The following is a 22,143-nucleotide window of genomic DNA, read 5'->3' as shown; positions in this document are numbered from 1 at the left end:
GACCCTGTAGACACACATAAGCACACACGTACACTCTCAGCTTCCTCTTTCCCTCCATCTCTTTCTAAATTTCACACACACACAAACACACACACACACACACCTGCCTGGCTTCTGCTCCCCTGTGTGATTTTTATAGTGAAAGGTTAATTTGAGTGTAAGGCGCCCAAGGCGATGACTGGGAACAAGGGAATAGTAAGTGAGAGAGAGAGGGAAGAGTACTAATTCAGTGCAGGAAAAGCACCCACTTTAAGCAAGAAGGAGAGAGAGACAGCAAGAGACAAGAGAGAGATAGAGAGAGAGAGAGAGAGACTTGAGCACTCAGAAGCGATATTTAATTAGCCTTGGATGACTAGCTGACTTGCTAGAAAAAGGCCACTCTCCCTGCGGTCTTCTCTCCTGTCAAGTACCCTGTTAGTGAAACCTACACTGAGACAGATGGAGGGGGAGGAGGGAAAGAGAGACAGAGAAGGAGCAACAGATGGAGAGAGGGGTATTGAGTGACAGAGACAAAATGATGGAAACAAACAGAGAAAGAAGGAAAAGATGGAGAGGAGGAGACACACTGAGAGATTACATTGTAGCCATTGGTATGTCGGACAAGTTCTCCCAACAAACAGGGGCAGCAAATGCCCAAATCTGCACACATAAGAATAACACTAGACTGTCAGAGTTGATGTGTATACACAGGTGCACATATCTACCTCTGGGCAGGGGCATTTACCATACACCTACCTATAAATAGCCAGAGATATGTGTCACTGTCTGACATCATGCCACAGTGTTTCATGTAATATGTGGTGTTGCACGGTATGAGACAGAATTTTGCAACTCTGGAAAATGATCACAAAGCCAATAAAACAGTAGAAGCACAGCGTTCAGGTAATGCACCAGGAACGTGTGCTTTCTTAGATTCATTGGCCAGTGCAGCATCTTACACAATGTTGTTTAATTGTGTTGCAGTAAAAGCTGAGTCAGGTTCAACTCTGTAGCAAGATGACCGTGTGCTTTTTTTGCCGGAGGCCTCTGTGTCGACACTCTGCTCTACCAGTGCAGTAATCCCATTTAAGTCAGGCTGCAGTGAATGGTTATTTTCATTATCGATTGATCAGATGATTATTTTCTCGATCAATCAATAAATCATTTTGACTTTAACATGTCACAAAATAGCAAAAAATGTCTGTTATAATTTCCTGGTTTCCTAGGTGACATCTTCAAATTCCTTGTTTAATCTTACCAGTACTCTAATCCCAAAAGATATTCAGTTAACATTCAGATATGACAAAGGAAATGGAAGCAAATAATTGGTATTTTTGCTGAAAAAAGGACTAAAATGATTAATCAATTATCAAAATGGTTGCCGACTAATTTACTGTTGATCAACTAATCAATTAATTGACTAATTGTTTCAGCTCTACATTTGAATAAATGAGGAGGCTGTGTTTTTTCACACAGTGCTGTTGTCTGTCTGATGGCCTTGAGGATAAATAATAATGCATAATAATGATAAATAATGCTTGAGGATAGTTAAAACGCTAAAAGCTAGCTAATCCGACAAGGTCGCATCTACAAATATGAAGTGAATGTTTTCAAACAGAGCAGGCATGATGATAATGAACTGGTTCAATGGTACTCAGACCACTGTTGCTTCAAAAGGGTACTCTTAACAAGCATGCTGATGAAAGCCACAATATACCCATCTACCAAGACATCACTACAACACTGACTGTGAGCTGTGGCTCATTCAACAGGAGAGGAAAAAAAGTTCATATCAATTTCCTCTGAGCGAGTCAATTCTGCCTGCAAGACAGACCTTGAGAGCAAAGGTCTATGGATGACTCATAACTTCATCCATATCATATAATGTCCTTTCTATTCATGCCAGAACCAATTTGTCAGTACAGGTATCAATTTTTTCCACACTATGGATATCGAGTAAAATAAAACCCTTCATAAATTATAAAACAGCTGGAGAATGAAGCATCAAACGACAAATCCAGAGCATCTCCAATGAGAATTACACACTGCTCCCAAATCTCTTGTGCCTTCTTCTATTGAGTAGCCCTTTCTTATTTCCCTTGTTCCCTCTTTTGCCAAAGGCTGCTGAGGAACTGCAAGAGATTTCTGAAAATGTATTGCATCACATACGTAACCACTGATCTGACAGATTTGTAAGTGTCTCTGCTGTAAACACACTGACAATTTCCTCCTCACTCCTAGAACATATCTGATGTCAGGCCCTTTTTTCTCTCCCTCTCAATCTTGAGTCTCCACTCCTAAGATACCTAAGCATGTCTTTCCCGCACGTTACAGGACTTGTTCAGTAAGCTGCAGATGGCAGGTAATAAATCTAAAGCATGTTTGATATGATAGTGGTGGCTATTCAATCAAGTTGAGTGGAGTAAGATTTTATCTTTAAACCCTTTCCTCTATGAGATATTTGCCAACCATTGACTCCAACTGAGTCTCAGACATGTATCTCCCTTATGGAAAACCTGGTAAGAAAATTGTCTGATAATCATCTAGCGTGTCCACACATATCAGTTTCCTCTTTTCATTTTGTCTTGTCATTTTCTCGGTAACATTTTACAATTAGGCACACAAAATTTTGAGTAGTTACCAGGGAACAAATGAGGAACTAATTGCTGGTAAACCATTAGTTAAAACTGAGGACAAATCATTACCCCATGATTACCTGTCCATTAGTTACCAATTTCATGCCTGTCTGTAAGTAAAGTGGTCCACACTGAGTTGTTACTGAATACTCAATCGTTACTTCATGATTACCTGTCCATCAGTTACCCATTTTTTGCCCCACAAACTTGGTAAATAATGAACAGGTAATGACAAGACTGTATGGTACACCACTTTACTTGAGGAGACACAAAAATAGAAAGTACTAGGTGGGTAATAATGAAGTAATGATTTGTTATTGCTTAAGTGCCATTTAGCGTATTATTCAGAAGTAATGAAGATGTATGCATTCAGTAAAGAACCATTATAAGGATTCACAGATACCAATGAACAGTTACTTACATATTAGTTCATTAACATAATATCTAACAGTAATTTCTCACTTAACTAATCATTAACTAATCATCAGCTACTCTATAAAATTTGACTTGGAGTCACTCAAGAACTGCCTGTTAACCAATGCTTTACTAGCAGTTAGTTCCTCATCAGTTCCCATGGCAGACTTTTCACTTCACCTTTGACTTCACCTAGTCTCACCTAGACTCACAGAGCCGCTATTGAGGCTCTTGTTTAACCCTCACACGACCAACTCAATGATCATACAACCACCATGAGTTGTAAGATGACGTACATTTTCCTCCCTTTAGCAGCCATGCTAAAGTTAGACCATTTCAGTCATTGAATTCATATGCCGTATGATGCCTCTAACATTTTTGGTGTGATGGAATTGGAGCAGTACAAGCTCCCATCTGTAATATGGCACAGTAATTATAGAGAGCTCTTATCACATGCAAATAATCCATTAATATTGCAGGTGTCCTGTGTTAACAATTACTTATACGCTGTGATAACAAGTGTTTTCATCCAAATAGTGCATTTCTCTTTCTGTTACTCTCTCTATCTGCCCTGCAGCCACGCCCTCCTTCTCCCTGTCTGTCTACCTTGATAAATTGCCACTGGTTGGGGATGCACATCCACGGGGAAATGATAAATATCCATAGAGAATGGATTCACTATCTTCAAACACCCGTCTAAAAGACAGCTCTCACCCCTGAGGAAATACTTCAACTCTATTTCTCTCTCACTTTTTCTTTCGGTGTATCTTATTCCTTCTATTTAAAAACCTTTAAAACACTTTTTCTCCATCTCTGTCTACACACATTTCTTAAATTCACCAACTACAGTAAACACTTCAGAGCTCTCTCTTCATCTCTCTCCCTCACTCTTGGTCCTAAAAGCCAATTTGGAGGTCTTGACATCCAGACTATCATGGATCCCTGGAGTTAAGCCAGTGAAATACACTCTCAACCTTTCCTCTGTAAGGAAAGAACTGTTTCTAGAGCTTTTACTTTGAAGAATATGTTCAAGAGTTTGTTCTATGTACAGGTGCCCCATACTGGATTTACATAGACTGAATAGCCACAAAGACCTTCAAGTCAAATACATTTAATCTGGCTCTGATTTGATACAGATTAAATTAGTTACTGATAATTGAAGCTGCACTAATAAATATTTTATACATTAACAATAGCATAATGATGAACCCACAGAGAATTAACACCCAAATTTACAAGTTCTACTCAGCTCTGTGAAGTGTTTCCAGTGTTAGCTCTTTGTTTTAGTTTAACAGCCCACAATTTTACAGTTTTGATTCATTGATTCTCATTTACCTCATTTCCAGTCCCAGCAGGCAGTTGTTTTCAGTGAAAAGCTGTGATAATCTCATTCTGTGCTACATGCCCAGCACCAAATGGCAGACAGACAAAATAAGCAGTTAGCTGGTGAAGATAGTGAAGCATTTAGCTGATAAAGAGCCAGATGTTTATTTTAGGAGTTGGTCAAAACTAAACCAGAGCTTAAAGGAGAGTGAATATTGGCCTTATACACTCACTAGCGACTTTATTAGGTACACCTGTGCAATCTAATGTAATCCAATACAACAGCTCTGCCATAAATTCTACTTTTACGAGGCTTACACATTTTCAGTTTTTGTTGAAACTGTCAGAAAGGTGATGATTCCACTTTTATTATTGAGGTATAGTGGGTGGTGGTGATGTACTGAAGTGCATTATATTACAAAGTGTTACTAATGTTTTGCCCCCCTGATGTATTTTAATGGAGTGGACAAAATATTAGGAACAGTACTCAATATAATGCTCCCCAACAAAAACTGAAAAGTAAAAGTCCTGCATAAAAAATCCCACTTAAGTAAAAGTACTTTTTTGGTTCCTCTGACTGATATTTTACTATATGTGACATCATTAGATTATTAATAGTGAAGCATCAGTGTTAGAGCAGCATGTTACTGTTGTAGCTGCTGGAGGTGGAACTAGTTTCAACTACTTTATATACAGTTAGCTAGTTAAGTCCAGTGGTTCCCAACCTAGGGGTCGGGCCCCTCCAAAGGGTCACCAGATAAATCTGAAGGGTCGTGAGATGATTAATGGGAGAGGAAAGAAGAAAAAACAAAGTTCTGATAAACAAATCTGTTTTCAGTTTTTGGACTTTTTCTCTAATCTTTGATCTTTGGTGAAATATTGGATCATTTGAACATTTATTGAAATGAAACCATGTGAGAAGTTTAGAGGTAAAAATCACTATTTGGTGGAGCTGTTAACAACTCATAGACATCTGAAATGTGACCTGACTACACACTGCTTTTTGTAAGACGTCAAAAGCCAAAAAGGTTGGAAACCACTAGGTTCATCTTTAACAATGTGTTGTATATATATATATTATATTATATTATCCGTTGTGTCAAATCTTCATCAGAAAAGTAACTAAAGCTGTCAGATAAATGTAGTGGAGTAGAAAGTACATCATGTTCCACTGAAATGTAGTGGAGTGGAAATATAAAGTAGTATCAAATGGAAATACTCAAGTAAAGTACAAGTACCTCAAATTTGTATAACTTTACTTGAGTAAATGTATTTAGTTACTTTCCACCATTGAAATTTTCTCTAATTGGATGCTATGGATGTATTAGGCTACTGTTTGTTAACATATTCACTATACCAACTTCCTGTGGTGGTAATGTTGTGTTTACAGATTGTTTCAAGTGGCCATTAAAATAATTAATATTGCTTTAACATTTACAGAGATTATTTTGAAATTTCATGTAGTCCAATAGTCCACTTCCACAACTTATTTTTAAAGGCCATGCAGACCCACACAGGTGTTTTCGCTTCTTCTTATTAAAGTTGGATGGAGCAACACTAACTGGGGAATAGAGATGTCAATCAACCTTCACTTGTACACAGTCCCGGAAAGGGGTCCAATTGGGCAAATTAAATGAAAACACTTGTGGAGGCGAACCATGTAAGACTTGTAACAACTGCAATTAAAATGCTTGAAGCATATAAGTACATGTAAGTACAAGTGAACCAGATAACAGCCTTCTCAAGCTGCACTGGCATCAGACTATGGGTTTTGAAGATATTATGTTAAGATGTTATTATGGCACTGTATTTCTATATAAGATGATGTGGTAATGGCCATGGTAATAAGTTATGTGTGTGTGGTCTCTAATTTCATGGAGATTTACACACACACAAACACACAAAGTCAACACTGGCAGGTCAGACTTTGCACGCAGGCTTGTGTCAAGTTGTGAAACCATCACTTTGAAAAAATATTCTATAGATTGCATTATTGTTTATTCATCACACTCAAATGTAAAATGACTAAATGACTAATGGAGTTAATATTGCACTGCAAAAGATCTAAAACACTCATTGGACTGTGTGAAAAAGAGAGATTATTCTTGTCTGAGCCAGCTTTGGGCAGATATCCATCTGAAAATGTCAAATATTTGAACCACGCTGTGAGTTTTTGATTCAACCCCGCGGGTATTTGAACAATGTTTGAAACTAGGAGGTACTACATGAAATATTAGTCTGAACAAGAAATCCCTCACTGTTTCAGGGATTGTGTCAGTCTGTAATGGAATACTTGAAGCATTTCATTCCAAACACTGTAAATCCATTTGCAGAAATGTTTTTTTGGGGGGGCCAACATGAAAACAATTCAACCAATCATTTCAAAAACAATGGCCAGCTGTCTACAAACACATATTTGCTATTTCCAAACCACAGGGCTTAAAATGTCTATTAATTTTAATATTAAATAACATTTTAGGACTGTCATTTTTACAGCATTTTTGGTGTGAAACATTTCGAGAAGGCAGCACTGTTTCCCACCCTTTTTGTCTTTCTTTTCCCTCTATGTCCGAAAAGCTCCTCGACACACACAACCGTGTCATGACCACCACGACTGACAGGGGCTTCCAATCTTCTAAGGTAAATAGTCACCATGTTTAGACAAGAGGAAATCAGTGTATGATGTGCACACATGCACACACACGCTGGCATGTAAAGGCACATGCATGAATACACACACATACAAGTATACCCTTACATTTATATAAGAATATACAAACATGCATATACAAATTTATACATACAGTACTGTACTGTCTGCCCCAGACAGTAATGATCTGTTTGGATGCAGCCTTTACTCTCCGCAGTTTCACCAGGGTGACTGACCACCATGAAACGACCAAGGAGGGAGGCAGCATCAACACATGTGCTTGACAACACTTCTGCTCCTCACGTGTGTGATAAGGTTTGGGAGAAACAATCTGCCTGGGTGAGCTACCAAAATGAGGAAGGCCTTCATCTCATAATTCAGTGCAGAGGGTGTTGTGCCTCTGCAACAACACGCCATGCAACACGCCTCCTGTCTGCCAAACCAAAAGGGCCACTTGTTATCCTGAAAGCGCAAATTTTCATTTATCCACTTCACTTCAATATACTGAAGATCTAAGTACTTAACAAAATAATAAACACACAGCTAAGCATTTAAACCATCCAGTAATTTCAAGTATAATGACAATTGTGGTGCTCGTGTTATGCATGACTTACAAAAAAAGGTAATTTCCCTGGATTAAGGAAGACACAGAATGAAGGCTGGGATTACTTTACAATGTTTACCTTTGTTCTGTTTAGAATTATAACTTTCAGAAACAAAAGTAGGCTTTAACCATCAGATATTAATTTATACACATTTTGACAAGAAATGATGCCTTTAAATAACACTATAAACACAGCTTTTTGTGTGTCTCTTTGAATTTGATAAGAGAAGAACCAAGAGACAGGCTCAGAAGATAAAAGAAATCTGATATAATGTGTGACAAAACATCTCCTTTCATTTTCTATAAGTTAAGACTGTCAGAGAAAGCATGGTGCTTGTAATATAATTTACTCTTGATTCATGTGTCAATTTAAATACTTCTGAAACTGTATATAAAAAAATCTGTTGTTTTGGATCTTGTGTTGTTATTGATATACAGTAATATAAAGAGACTGTCCTCCCAAGAAAAATGACAGCAACTGTCGTTTCATCAAATGGCCAAAATTTGTTTAGATTAAAGTGACAAAGCTGTAGAAATCATGATTTGTGTCCAAAGGAAGAAATAGTCTGACGTTATCATAAAGCCAGCGAGGTTGAGGTGGGTGGATGAGTCAGTAAAATGTCAAGACTCTGACATGGAAATCAGTGTTTGCTCTTCTCCTTTTAACGACAGCCAGCGTGTCTTTTAACCAAGACTATGGTACCTAATCTTAACCAAAGAAGTTGCTCAAATTAACCACTTAATCTAATCTAATTTAATCTAATCTAAGCACCATCTTTCCTGACGTTGTTTTAATGCCTAAACCTAACCAAACTGCAACCATAGCACTGTCAGATTAGAAGCGTTTCATTTTTGTAACAGTGATTTTTAGTGGTTTTGGAAGGCGCTGACAAATTATTTTATCCATGCTGATAGGGGTGTCAGAACAGAAGATGTTTATATGCGTCGTTCTGCAGGGCAACAAAAATGTTTTTTTCATTTAATTTGGGGGAACTCTTGGAAACAAGTGCAGTCTGTTTCAAGACGTTCAGATAGAAACCAGACTTACTTTGAAAAAATGTGAGGGACTGCATTGTTCAGGGCGTGTTGCTTCAGGTACCGGTGAGACAGTGGGATAGGATCCAAGAAGGCTGGTTTGAGTAACAGACCCATGACTTTCAACACATATCAGACACAAAAACATTGCACAGAGGTGTATAAGACTATAAGATGGGATTTTACAACAGTTTCACAGTTATTTTATCCTCTGTCCTGACAATCATTACGGTGAACAGCAGAACTACGTCGTCCTGTGCGTTGTGTATGTTTTCATGATGTGTGTTGCACAATACGTCAAGCCAGCTTGAACATTTTTGTCGAACAATCCTGTGTTTGCATTAACACCCTCATTGTACCAGCAAAGATGCCGCTTTTTTTTTTTTTTTTTTCACACAGCGCTGTTGTCTGTCTGAACAAAGCCTTAGTATTCAGACAGTGACATATATGACATACACAGTATGGTCTTATTTGTAATTGAAATAATAACTACGAGGTTAAAATGCTGGCTTTCAGCTTTATTGAGTCCATTTTGGAGTTGGTTTCGTTTGGTGCCCTGACAGGCTAGTTTTGCTAACAAATATTCCCCATTAAAAATCTTTTTTTTCGTCAACATAAATTAGTCATCCTAAATGTTGCCTTTGTTACTCGAATGACTCATGGGGTTGCCAAAATCATGTACTTTAACAATATAAAACTGTCACTGCTTTATAATTCCACCAGATGGAATTTATGTTCTTGGAAGCAGAAGAAACCTCTAGTGAAAACAATCCTGCATGTGTCGTCTCTCATGGCCCGCATCAGGGTTTCACAGCTTGAAAGCTATTATGGCAGAGACACAGCCGTAGTTTGCAACTCAGTGCAGCTTAAAGTATGAGTTGATATTGAAAATTATATCAATAAAACACTTGTAAATTGAATCAAATCAACATTGCGGGGTCTGTCAAGTAATGTTTCAGAGAGGACAGATGAGCAGAAGTAAGAGGGAGAAAACATCCAGTGACAGAGGGAAACTAAAATTAAGAGAAATATAGAGAAGAAGACTGAGAAATAAAAGGAAAGATACAGACAGAAAGACAAGAATAATCTATCTAGGCATCGTCCTAAATGGCAGGCAGCAGTCAAGTAATTATATTTGAGCAGCCAACTGATTTCTCTTTGTGGAGTCAGTGTACTTTCTCTTGTGTGTGTGAATGTGTGTTCACTAGTGTGTTTCTCATCTCATCTCTGTGAAGATATGAATATTAATGACCCTATTAGCAGACACAGATGCCAGACAGTGCTTTGGTTGGAGTAACATGGGGTTATATTGAAAGCAAGTGAAATAATGTGAAATATTGTCTTTGTGTGGGAGCAAGAGAGAGCTGATTTTAACAGTTCTTCTATCTGCAGGAGTCATCACGGAGGTCACATTGCTGAGGTGGAGCTTATTATACATTCCTATCAACTTGTGATAATTTAAATTTGAGTATATCAATCCAAGTGAGACAGCTTAATCGAAACACCATTAGAAAGTAATTTTAGTTCAGATTCAAACTTTATCAAGCTTACAAGCAGCGAGGAGATGTTGCAGAAGTCCCGCTTTATTCTGTTGAGCTGTTGGTGCACTTAAGTGTCATCACAAAGAGGAAAGGTTTCTGAGGAATCATGTTTTTCTTTCTTCACAGCAGGATACAGTTTGGCAACAAGAGGCTCGAGTGTTAATACTTAGATAATTTGTTTCTCTTATAATACAGATGAGGAGGTTATCTGTTATATTAATATATGAGACATTCAAGATAGTTGCTAATTAATTAACAATATTAATTAATAATACTAATAATTTAATTTAGGTTTACTTTGACAATATTTCAACTGGTGTACAATATGCACCCATAAATTATTTTCAATAATTCAATAATTTCAATTTCAATAATTTTGAAAACAAAACAAGTTTATTAGCGTACTACAATTAAAAAGTTGCATTTTTTAAAAACAAACAAATTTGCCAATACTGTAAGGTAATATCACTCAGAAATATCTTAGTCTTGATTGTCCTGATAGCAAGAATAAGACTTTCTTTGCGTGCATAACATTGTGTATGTACACACATACAGTACTAATTATAATGTCACCTAATTCTACTTTTACTGACCTCTCCATTCCCCCAAGTCTAATCTGAACCATAACAACACGTCTAAACATGACCCCTAACGCTGAATCTAATTTAAATTTCTCCTTCAGAAATGTTTTAGGAAAATCCTTAGTGTATTAATCTATAAACTGCTACAGAATGGGACAATGGAATATGGAAATGTATTACATTTGAACATGATATTTTAAATATTTACAGCTTAATTAAATATCACCTTTTGAACCACTGTTTAAAAAGCACTTAAAAACTGTTTATGCAGTGGTTTAGAGATTGTCCACATTCAATCCTGTTTGATTTCTGCTTTTTAATATCTTCAGTGTAGTCTTAGTTAAACTGCAATCACTGTCCTCTTGCATGCTTTCCAACTTGTATGTTCTTTCAGGGTTTCTTTCTATAAAGCACTTTGTGATCTTTCAGGACTTTAGATTTGTTCTACAATAAATTAGGGTTAGGGTTAGATTAATCAAGACAGACATGCAATCTCGGTCAGTTTTGAGAAGGTCTTTATTTTCATGATTGATAAGCTTAAATTTTGTCAGAGAAGGACTTTTACTTTGGTTTAAAATCACTCATGTAACAAATAAGAAACCAGCTAAAATTAAAGTAATGAAGAATGATCCACTGACCCTGAGCGTTATCCTGTTTTTCCAGTTTTCCACATGACCAACATGAGCCCCTGCAAATAGTTATGCAGACAGACCCTCCACCTGTATATACCATATGTAAACTGTGCAACTGTGTAACTTGCGTTACCCTCATGCAGGCCCACACACCTCCTACAGTGTCAGGGCAAACATTGCACCCTTCCCGCCCCCTAGCAGAGCAGACAACAATCCCCCTGTGGTGGGATCAAGGTGTGTCTCATGTCTGTTCAACATGGCGACCCTATGACTCACATTCAAATGAACATCAGAAGCATGCTTCCATTTGTAAGTTGTATACAGCACCCTCTGAGACATGTGAGGCTCCAAACCCCCTGCACACCCAGATGGCTTGACCCCCATCAGAGCAGCGTGGTGGTTAACCTTCACTGACACTGCATGTGGCACTTTCTTTTCCATTTTCCTGATCTCTACCAACTGTGGGCTAATCAGAATCCCAATGGCTACTACTGCCCCGCTGTAGCAGCCCGTGCATCGACCGCAACAAAGTAGCACGGTGAGAACGCAATCCACAGCCTGCCGAGCCACGAGACATGACCTTGTGCTGATCTCTGCTTCCAGTCCTGCAGTTTTCCAGCCCTCATTCCTGCTAGATCACAGATGGTGGTGACCCCTGCCTCCTTCAGCCTGCACTGCAAACTGGCTGAGTGGAACAATTTGACAGTAATGAGCTGTAGTTCAGAGACAACTGTAGTTGTTTGACAGTCGGGAATGGTTTGGAAAATACCGATTTATATTTACAATGGAGGGATTCACTGTGATTGATGCTTTTTCCAGGGCAACGTAATAAATAATTGTAGAAAAATGAAATTAGTAGAAACCACTACTTAAGAGAAAAGGGTGCAAGTTTGGTGTTAGAGAATATGTCCCCTAGTTTGATTATGTCTTTATTGTACAAAATAATGCCTTAAGGACCGTGGTCTGCTCCCTTTTCATAGAGACAGCGATACAGTATGCAGCACTTTCGTAACCCTAACCCTAATTTTAGAACCATGCCATTATTTTACTCTACACTACTCATAAATCAAAGTGGTCCAGTAGTTTGACTATAGGAGCTAACAAGGTTATGAGCAGGCATAGCACACACACACACACACACACACACACTCCACAAGCTCTTCTTACAGAGAATCTGATGAGCTGATTGGTCTTGAGTGGATGCTGCTGTTACAGTAAAGTGACCAATGTGTTCTGTGCTGAGTACATGTCTTCCTATTATCTCTGTAATTATGTAAAGAGAAACAGCTTGTGAAAAGTATTCATTATTTTTCCACATCCTTTGTAGACAGTCAGCCTGTTAGCATGCACTTAATTGTTTTTTGTCAGCTCTTTTTTCAGTAACCTAATTTCTTAAACATTATGTAAACGAGAAGCATGGTTTCATACCTTCAAGTACAGTACAGTGTATGGCTCACGTTTTTCTTACTGTCAACAAATCTCATGTGCAAAGCCAAACCAACAATGAACTCACCCTACTTACAAGTATTGCATGTGTATCCAAAGCCTAATATATCATATTCCTCTGTGACGCAGACCTCTATTTTTGTCTAAAAACTATGAGTCACTCCGTTGCATGAGTGACATGTTCCTTGGCCATAAAGGCTATGTTATGTAAGTTTAGAAACGGCTCCAAAGACTAATAACGGTGATCACGTTTTAAATGTGTGCTACGTTATAAATTTCTCAAAGAACTTTAGTTCAAAGTTAAGAGGTTGTGATATGTACTGTAGTAAAACAAGCTAGCGAAGCTATAAATGGAGCCATGTTCCTACTCATACGCAGTGGCGTCTGTCATACAAGGACCTTCTCTCCTGAGACTGAAAATGTTCATTGTTGGTTTGGCTCTGCACATTTGATTTGTTGACGATAAGAAAAATATAGAAAATTGCCAGACTTATCCTTTAATTACTGCTAGACAGACCTGATGTCGAGGCCATTAACTTGGATTCTAACAGGGATTTTATGTGCGTGTGTGTGTGTGTGTGTGTGTGTGTGTGTGTGTGTGTGTGTGTATGTGAGTATGGAAAAAACACAAGAAGAAAAGTTAAGTTATATACAGTACCAGTCAAAAGAAATCATTAGCACATTTTTGTAAACCTGGCTTCCCAATTTGCACAAACTCTTGCTGTGTTACTTTTTATATTTCACCTCATTAGCTGTTATCAATAAAAAATGTATCCAACATGAAAGAGCTCATTCTTTGCTAAAGCTAAATTCTACAAACACGCGCAAACACACACACACACACACACACACACATGCACACACACACACAAATACACGCACGCAGAAATATCTGCCTCATCTAGTTGGCTAATAATTATTGTTTCCCTCAGCTGAGGCTGATTATTGTGTCTAAGCTCTGCCTTACGGGGATGACAAACTTTCTAAAGTTTAGTTTGTTTTCAGAATGTCATTTTGATGTTATTGCTTTCTCTTTTGTGAAAGAAAGAAGGGTAATTGAAAAGGTGAAATTGAAATAGGAACTGATATCCAGACAATTTGCCGGACACTGTTTATCAAAATCCCTACTTTAGTGACTGTTGGATCAAGCCTTAATATAGCTGCATGTTCAAATGACAAACTGAAAAAACACCTACAAAGAATACCAATATGTGCAGGTGAGATACAGAAAACCCAAGAGCTTATTAAACTTCTGACCTCAGTAGAATTAAACAAATAAATATATCCAAACTAGGGCACAGTGGGATAAGGTGAGTTCAAAGAGTCAAAATTCACTTTAGTGTTTTTGCTACAGAAACTTTCTACACCCCTCTAATGATTTCTGTCTTCACATATCCACGGAAAAACACATTTTGCAGATCATTTCACACAAAATAATCAGGCGATTCAAATTTCACACAAGGCTCAAAGTCAGAGGCCACAGAGGGAAATCATAGGACAACCTTTTTTAACAGAAAGACAAAGCCTACACTGTGAAGAAACTGCTGCGCCTTCAGCTCAGTGAAATATTTTATTTAATTTTCTTTTTACAATAGTAAGGTTTAGAAGAAGCTATTTCAGCAACAGCTGAAATTTACACAACCGAAAAGTCAATATTGTCAGAGAAAATATCTCCACATGCTTGAATGATTTTCAGATGGAAAATATTGCCAGTGACAGTGATGCGTTCCAAAAAAAATACTGTTGTCCATTTAGCAGCTACATGTGCCAGTATGGCATCATAGTTACCTCGCTGACAGCAATTTCTGGCTAATCAGTGTGAGACCAAATATCAAACTAAGTTTAAATGGGTGTTTACCTGCCAAAATGGCGTTGACAGATTTACAATGATGACTAAATTCATTCTTCCAAAGAAAGTCTTAATAATATACTGCAAAAACAAGTCCAATACCCAATGGTTAGCTAAAATAATTGACACGTGTTGGGCCTTGGCTACAAGTTTGGCTATTAGCAATAATTAATGATTATCAAGATAATTATTAATTATTAAAATCAATAAAATTATTAATAAGAATTAATAATAACGGGGCACCACCCTGGACACAGGGAAAAAGATAGCCAATTCAGTCTCAAAGTGTACTAATCTATCGATTTGGAACTTTGATTAATAATTAACTTAATAACTATAAACAAAATAACCATATCAATAGCTAGTTAAGGTTGAAGGATTTTGGAGTTCTTTACAGAGCAGAGGTTGGCAAAACTCATTCTTGTGCAACATTAAAACAGACAACAGGTATGTCCAAAAGCATTTATTTAACAAACAGGTAAAAGAGCAAAACACACAATATTAATCTAGCTAAGTGTACCTGTATACAAGTGTATGTGTGTGAGTGTGTATGTGTGCGTGTGTGTGTGTGGGGAAGACAATAGCAAGATGGCTGCAGTCACCTGGTGACTGAGCACATGGCATGCCGACAATTTGACTGACAAAGCGAACTACAGAGATAAAAGGCCAGACCATGTGGTGCCTTGAACCACATGTGCTGCCTAAACCAAAGTTTGCAAAACTAGATTTTAAGTTTTAAGTAGGATCAAGGTGCCAGGTTAGGAAGAGGTTAGTTGCATGCAAGGCCTAGTTACTGGGTGTAACATGTGTTAAGCATGCTAACATTAACCTAGCAATGTGGCTATGCAATAACCTGACTATGAACAACAGGGACGTCACAACAATAGTTCAATGAATACCCTTAGCCAAATCAATACATGTACAGTACATTAATTAAGTTAAACATTCTTGCTTAGCTGTGCTATGCTTCACTAGGTTGCTAGGCTATGTCCAGTTGTTACCAGTCCATGAAGAAAGAGATGCTTTGTGGTGTTCTGCTTCTTAGCTGGTGAATCCATGGTAGAGTCAGGCTGAGAAGAGTTTGGTTTCAAAGCTGAAAGATGCAGGCGTTGCTGGGGAGACAGCACTCCAGTCGTGCAGGTCAGAGGGCCCAGGTCACTCCTTTGTGTAGAATTAGCGGGAAGCTAACTCTGTTTCGTGGCCCCTGTACTTGTTAAATCAGCCAGCAGACTTGTGTGGTAGCTGCTGGCACTAGAAAACTTAGTTTCTGATTCTTAGACAGGGTCTTGCGTCATCTGCTGTAAAGAAAGAGTTCTGTGTGTGTCTGTGGTGAGTAGGCCACACAAGGAGTGCATTTACACCCAGCTGAGACACCATCACAATGTGAGCCAGAGCTGGTCTGGCTGATCCGATCTTCTTGCTCTTACATGCGTTCCAGATCCAGATTCAGTTTGCAAGTTAATGCCAGATGCAAACAGGGTCCTAGATTTTGCTCCAGCAGTAAAACCAAACATTTCACATTTCCCAAAAATGCAATTTTGCCTACTCATCATGTTTCAACTAAAACTAAATAAACTACATAATTCCTGCTGTTACTAATGCTTATTCTCTCCGTTACTCAACAGAAGAGCACACAGTATAACCTTTGCCATACTTCAAACATCATGAGTGCAAAGTTAACCTTGCCCTTTCACACACTTCTCTGCCGGGTCCTCGCTCACCTGTCAGTGTACATGTTACATATCTCATGTTGCTCTCAAATCATAATCCTGCCCTGATAGGGATTTACAGTGGAGGCAATGATTAGGTGGGCTGACCTTCATCTGAAAGACCTGGGTTCAAGCCACCATGACAGCAGGCATATGTCCTTTTCAGGAATCCTTGAGCACAACGGTGAATCCTCAGCAGCAGATGTTTTTTTTTTTGTTTTTTTTTGCACTTTGACCTGTGGAGGGAAAACCAAAAAGACAACAATATCAACATGGGGTCTAAGGATCAGGAGACTATCATGAACCAGTTTGCCATCAGTATGCCATCAATATTTAGTTACATCTACTGTGAATTTACTGATTGAAAAATGGATTTTGGTGAACAGGGGCTGTAGTTCAGAGATGACAGATCTGGCCTTGTGACTGGACGGTTGGTGAGAAGGTGTGAATGTAATAACTGTGTGAAGGTTTAAGGTTCTGCTGAGAAAAAGAGCCTAGATGCTCAGCCAACCTTCTCTGTATGAAAGAGAATCAAATAAAAATGTAGCATTGAGTAGGAAGGCCATTTCCATCAATTGTGGGATACAACATAATTGTTACTCTGATTCTACTCTGTCTGAAAGAAGGCATACATTTACTGGGTTGGCAGTTTTGCCATCATAATCGGAAGGGCTAAGTTCAGGACTAATGGTATGTCCGCATTAATTACCCTGTCTGAGAAAACACCAGCCTGTGCACCCCCAACCCCTGCTTTGCTCCTGTACCATTGATTGCTTTGTTGATGTTGCATGTTAATGCCAGTGCACTGGGAAAATGAGGAATTAGGAGCTCTTCTTTCATCATATGTTAGCTACTAATTACTGACAACACATAAGCTTATTAAAGTCTTTGGAGGACTACAATACAGATAAACCCTGGGCTGCTTGATGATGCAAGGATAGAGCTGTTATTAAATACACACATTCACACACACACACACACAAACACACACACAAAGGATAATGTTTGTGTATCAGGCTTCTACAGTGAGTGCGTTTCCAGCCACCTGTTTCTATGTGGGAAGATGAGAAATTCAAAAAAAAGTTGAAATATTGCAAAAACATGTTTAAGCTTGGCTGAGATGGAAACACTGGTGTATCAATAACAATAAAATCTAATGCAAACAGAGTTAGCAAATACATTATGATGTACATGATTACATGAAATGTCACTCAAGCTTCCACTTAAAGAGGACATATCATGCTTTTTGTGATTTTCTGTTATTTTTATATTGTTATAATCTCGGATATCTATGTTAAAGATGGTCAAAGTTCCAAAACTTGAGGTGAATGTATATAAAATGCTCCCTGTAAGTCAAAAGTCAGGGCTTCAGTCTGCTCTGACAGCTTCATTGGCAATGTTACCTCTGCCTCCCCTTCATGATGCTGTCAGATTGTTCGCACATATCAACAGATGGCCGTCTGTAGCCTTTGTTGCTAAGGTTGTTGGTTGTTACAAAGGTTGTTCACTTTGTCCACTCCCAAAATCATGCAAAGATAATAGAGCTCCAGGATAATAAATATACACCTGGAAATGTGCAACTGAAGAGATGAAAAACAGCAGCAGACGAAAACATCAGGCATGTATGGACCAATGAGGAGACTATAATGTTCCTCAAATTAATACATAAAACAAACATAAGTTATATATTACCATCGTATTTTTCCACATGGTTTTCCATTGTCTAAGGTTTGACTGGGGTTCATTTCATTACGCTGCGCTCTCTGCTTCTGCGATGGTTCATTGTCACCGGACTGGAGAATTAGCGCCATCCGCTATTTAACTTGATGAGCCCAACTCATCAAGGATGGATGTCTGCATTCATTTGCATTTTATTTTGACAGTTTTCTGGAAATTTGGTTAAAATTACAGCCGCATGAAAACTTGGCCTCTCTCTTTCTCTCTCTCTCTTTCTCTCTCTCTCTCTCTCTCACACACACACACACACTCACACACACACAGAGTTTAGTCCTCTTGCTGCTCACTTAACGAAACGCAACAGAGAGTGCAGTCAATTCACTTCAGTTCACTGAATCTGAACCATATTGAACATTTCATTCACTGGACTTTTGTATTGGCCCAAATTAAACCATAGCTTGTAACACAAATACGAAAGTGCATGGAGTCACAAAAAGCTTGTTTATTAGAAGCTTTCACAATGTGTTGTCCTGGTTCCCTTTATTCTCTCCTTTTTTTGTCATTGAGTGACCATGCATAAGTGATTTTTTTTGTCTCTTCTAAATGAAAAGCTCTGCCTTTTTGTATGAGCACATGTGATTACAGAGTTAACACACCTGCAGCTTCTCAACCAATTACTGCTTTAATTTATTATCTATATCTGTATCTGTATCTGTAGCCCTGAAAGAAGGATAATGTAAATATGAAAATAGACAAATGCATTTCCAACATTTTCTCAAAAACTCACAAGGAAAGTGCATACATTGAAACAATTGACAGCTTTTATATACTTAAACTAATGAGGCAAATCACAATCTTCCTGCATGTGAATAATGACACAGTGACGCATTTAAACATTTCTCCTTTTTGCCTCATGCTGCAGGGTAGAAGAAATAACTTTGTGACTTTGTTTGTCCTTTAGAATTGTAGCTAACTGTGGCTTTATTTGACTGTGATGGAGTCCAACAGGAAAGCAGAAGCCCAGTTGTTGTTTTTGGAGAGAAGCTGTAATTACCTGTGGGCTTCTCTCTCACTTGATTAAGGAGGAAAAACTAATCCTGGAGAGCTGAGACTGAAACACACACCAGCAAAGATGCAAAACGTGCATACGAAGAAAGCGAGCGCACGCTTCCGTACATGCACACACACACACACACACACACACACACACCCAAGGCCTCAGTATGTCTCGCAGAAGCATAAACACACAGGCGTGCACACACATACACACACATTAACTAAAAAGCCCAGAGGCCCGCAGTTTAATTGAACTTTCCCACCAATCTGCCGACTGTTTTTTTTTTTTTTTCCTTCGTACGCTTCTCTTTTTTTTCTCCTCTCTTTCTTAATCAGTAGAGAGTTGGTGGTGGCAAAAATAGAGACGGAGAAACAAAAAAGGGAGGCAGAGAAAGGAAAATAAGAAGAGAGACTGAGAGAGAAAAGAAGCTGAGATGAAGATCCAGAGAGAGAGAGAGGGAGAGAGAGAGAGAGGGAGGTGGAAGGAGGGAGTGAAGAGTAGATGGGTAATATAATCCTGTGGAGGAAACAGTTAGACGGAGGGGGAAATGAGCTTTTACAAAGGCAACTTTATCAAAGGATAAATTGGAAAAGTGGAAAAAAGGTATACTTCACAGTTATCGAATGAACGCCCACAGCTGTGGAGGAATTTAGAAACTGATTATGAGATACAGAACCGGTTGTCATTGGCACAGGTTTTAGACTAACATCTTAGCGAATAATCTTTGATTGTAAAGTGTGTGTGATTGTGTGAGGTTTGTGGGTAACTGTCACTGTTGCTTAGTAACACAAAGAAATTTAGGGTTTTTATTTTAAGTTGTATTGTAGTTGCAAACTGTGATTCGCCAAAACTCATTTTATGACACAGGGGGAATAAAGTATACATTTTACTGAAACTATCTCTAGGCTAAAGTTAGTTGAAGGAAAATACTGCAGGGAAAATGTGTCGTTACTGGATGAAACTGCTTGAAACTGAATATTAGTAAAAAGACTAAATTTTGTGAGAGTTGTTATAAGAGGAAAAAGTAATGCTTCAGTAGAGTTTCATCCAATAAGTTCTAAACCTTTGTATTATACGGTAACTTGTCATTGTTATGAAAAAGATAACTTCTGTTTCAGGGTGGGAGGGATTCTGCCATGTTGGTCTGTGGGCGCAGTCTCATTTGAACCCCCTTAAGACACACTCAACACAGTTAAGCAACACACCGGAGAGGCTGCAGAAAGCTCTATACTGACAATAAAACTTAGATACTTCTCATCCCTTCTCCTCGCCTCCGTTTTCATTCAAGTGTAGTTCAACTAATCAGACAAATTTCATCTCAGCATCTTTAATCTTCTCCTCTGTTAGATTCTAAATTTCTTACTAGTAGATTCAGAACCCAAAAAATTAAAATAAATAAAGTCGAGCTGCAATTAACAACATTATTTTCTCGATTCATTGATAAGTTGTTTCATCCTTAAAATGTCAGAAAATGGTGAAAAAGGAGTACACTGTCATAGAAGACTGAATAAACCACAAAATAATAACATTTGAGAAGCTGGAATCAGAGAATTTGGACATAAAATAAATTAATAAATTGAAATAAAAAATGACTCAAAACGATCAATCACTTATCAAAATTGTTGGCGATTAATTAATTCAGTAGTGGGCAACTAATCAATTAATCGACTAATTGTTGCAAATATTCAATCTAGTCAGACTAAATCTTAATAAATCCTGCGGTGCTTTTATCTTGTGCGCTTACACTCTGTATGCTTTACTGGCTGGTGATGCTTCTCTTTGTTGGCTTAGTTAACATCATAAATCACCTGTTTGTTTTTGTGTTGGGCTTTAAGTAAGCTAGCCCCGTTTGGGACTTATTTGGGTCTTATTCACTTTGTGGCCAAACAAGGCTTTAAGTAGCTAAAGTGTAATCACACAGCGTTGTCTTTTGACTATTGACTTTTGACTTGTCTGTTGAAGCCTCAGATAAGCGTCAGATCATATTTGCACAAAATAGCAGTGTGAACACACTGGGGATTTTGGCCCTTATCACTTACATTGAAAGTGCATTTGAAGAGGATTTTTTAATAGGAATCACAGCGATCCCTGGCAGGAGCATCCAGAAGCTCCAGTACATTCAGAACAGCGCTGCCAGGATCCTGATGAGAGTGCAAAAACACAAACATATAACACCGATTCTGTTTTCATTGCACTGGCTCCTCGTCTCCTTCAGGATTGACTACAAAGTCCTGCTACTCACATACAAATCCATCAACAGACTTGTGCCTCTCTACCTACAGGAATTGATCATACCACAAACCTCCATCCGCACCCTCAGATCTGGCAGCAGCTTGCTCCTCCGGGCCCCCAGTACTAAGCTCGGCACCACGGGGGATCGAGCCTTCTGCTCTGCTGCACCACGCTTGTGGAACAGCCTTCCTAACCATCTGAGGGCAGCACAGACCCTAGACTCTTTTAAAACAGGCCCAAAAACCTCTCTATTCAGGAAGGCTTGTTCATATTAACTCTTATTACTATTTTCTTTTTGTTGTGTGTTCTATGTTATTAATACTGTAGCACTTTGAGTTTCACTATGAATGCAAAGTGTGGTACAAATTAAATGTGTTATTATTATTCTTTATCACTGAGTATTGTATTGCAAAGCACTTTGGCAATTTTTGTTTATTTTCTGACCGGAGTGACGCATCTTTGAATTTGTGCGAGTGAGAGAGAGGAGATGAGGTGTAAACATATCTCGCTGACAGCTGAAGCTTTCCTGACTTCTTTTTCTGTCTTTCTCCTCTGTAATTGCAAACGCATTTACTCTAGCTTTGTAGCCGGCTTATTCACAGCTGCGTCTAGATAGCAGAAGGCAGTTTCAGGCGCTTATTCTTTATTCCCAAAAATTGAGAAACATACTTATCAATGCAAATGAAATGAGTGTCAAGAAAGGAGGAGGAGGAGGAGGAGGAGGAGGAGGAGGAGGAGCGGTGAGAGGAATACCAAAAAAAACGGAGGAAATCATCAG

The sequence above is a fragment of the Thunnus thynnus genome, chromosome 2 (assembly GCF_963924715.1).
Source record: "Thunnus thynnus chromosome 2, fThuThy2.1, whole genome shotgun sequence".
Classification (NCBI taxonomy): domain Eukaryota; kingdom Metazoa; phylum Chordata; class Actinopteri; order Scombriformes; family Scombridae; genus Thunnus; species Thunnus thynnus.
Note: the sequence above shows the minus strand (reverse complement) of the source record.